The sequence below is a fragment of the Octodon degus genome, unplaced genomic scaffold, assembly GCF_000260255.1.
Source record: "Octodon degus isolate 3935 unplaced genomic scaffold, OctDeg1.0 scaffold00134, whole genome shotgun sequence".
Lineage (NCBI taxonomy): Eukaryota > Metazoa > Chordata > Mammalia > Rodentia > Octodontidae > Octodon > Octodon degus.
In genome coordinates, this window is record NW_004524710.1 from 6,766,574 (window position 1) to 6,768,629 (window position 2,056).

Consider the following 2,056-nt stretch of genomic DNA (forward strand, 5'->3'; position numbering starts at 1 on the left):
TTCCACTCTAACATTTATGTTTCTTGGCTATAAGAATTCAAATCATAATAAATTTGCATTACTTGTTTTATAAAATTAGTTATGGTTTGGGTTCAAATTGGTAAATTTCATTACAATACATGAAAAATATACAAACATTCAAATTGGACTGCAAAATTAAATCTGTCATGTCCACTAAGGCCTAAATTCTATATATTTAAACTGGCTCACAAACAAGCAAAATCTGGGTTGCCCAGGAAGCTTATCAAGAATGCAGATTCCCAAATGCACCCCACCACTGAAATAAAATCTCAACAAGGTCTTCAAGTACTCTATCTGCATGCGCAGACTGTTCGAGAATGGATAGTTGAAATTATTCGCTGTCTTTAGTACCTAAACTCCACCTTGTTGAAGAGCAATAAATTTAACTTGTGTTAGATCTAGCCACATTGATGTTTAGAAATTTGACTTTGTGTAATAATATAATACTAAATAATAAAAAGGGTATTGAGGAAAAGGAACAGCCTTTTACCAGGACCATAATCTTGAAGCATTAAATATATGTATATACTAGAATTAAGCTGTCACTGACCAAACAAAGCAAACAAACATTTGCCTTACTCCGTAAGTGCCCTGTTGATGCCAGTATCATAAAAGTCCTGTATAAATGTTATACAAACACTGCTTGAAATTGTAATAGTGTATGGGGATAGATTATTTTATTTCCTAGCCAAAGTAAAAAAATTGTTTCCCAATAGTATTAAAATAGGTCCTATCAGACTCTGATCAGAATTTTGGGGAAGTGCACACATACATACAGATCTTTCACTTATTCATGCCAATTAAAACATTTTTCAAGATTTAAATAACAACATTCTCTAAATTGCTATTTCTTTGTTTCCTACTCCACTATCCTTTCTAGCTAACAAGAATATGGGAAAGCTGCTTTCATACTCCAGCCATGAGTATGTTTCCCTTAACTGTCCAGTCCTAATCACCTGAGCACTTTCCTCTAACTGGGTATCTGACAAGGGTCGATGGAACAGAGGCATCTGAGAGCACTAATGCCACCAGAACTGCTCAATGAGCTGTTGATTGTCACTCTTTCTTTCACTACTTACACAGAGCATAACTTGAGATCCTAAATAAAACATTTTATTAGAGGTAAAGGATTAGCTGAATTCAGGGGCTAGGTCTCATTACAAAGCTATGGAAAACTCAAACAAGAAATCTCTCTTCTAAACAGGAGATAGAAGAGTTTGCTGAGATACATAGCACCAATGAATAGGTTCATGCACATTACTTTTTCCATTTGTGATTCCTGTAGCCAAACATGTTTACTGCGCTCAGTATATCTCTTGACAGTGCCTACATCGGTCATTATTTATGTTTCTCTACTTGGCGCCAATGTGTTACTTTGTGCATATGTTTAAAATACAAAGAAAATTTATTGCTTGGAAAAGTATCTATAAAAAAAAGATATTACCAACATGAACAATAATATATTTTAGGACACTTAGAGATACACTCAGTGCAGTTTTTGAAAATATACAATTTAATAATGCTATATACACACAAAAAATTAACTCTTGTGCTTCCAGGCCTTATGGTATCAAAACTCACATTCACCAACTCCCTACAAGAAATCTAATAATCATGTACTGCAAATGTACTAATAAAGAATTTAAAATGTACTGGGGACATGGCTCAGTGGGAAGACCCTGAGTTCATTCCCCACTATTGAAAACATTACAGGACAGAAATATTGGTCTGTCACTGTAAGTGTTGCCAGGATTCATGCACCACAGGGCTCCCCAAAAGACTGCTGTCACAATGATTTAACTACTCATGCAGCCTCCTCTAAAAGCCACAGTATCCTCAAACCCAGGAATATCACATGTCCATTTTCCTGGCCTTCCTTCATCCTCTTTTAGAGGCAATATTGCACACAGTTGAAGCCCAAATGTGTAAGTTGGTGTCACGGTCCCAAGACTATCTCTGTGATCCTGAACAAGTTATTTAACCTCTCTGAGGCTGTTTCTACATCAATAACTTCCATTGGCTTAGTTTTTCTAAT

At 35.5% G+C, this 2,056-nt stretch overlaps 1 protein-coding gene across 2 annotated transcripts in view; it reads right to left on the bottom strand.

The window, feature by feature from the left end:
* Positions 1-2,056, bottom strand: part of Lrrc69 (leucine rich repeat containing 69) — a 119,477-nt gene that overhangs the window by 17,845 nt on the left and 99,576 nt on the right. The window lies entirely within an intron of this gene.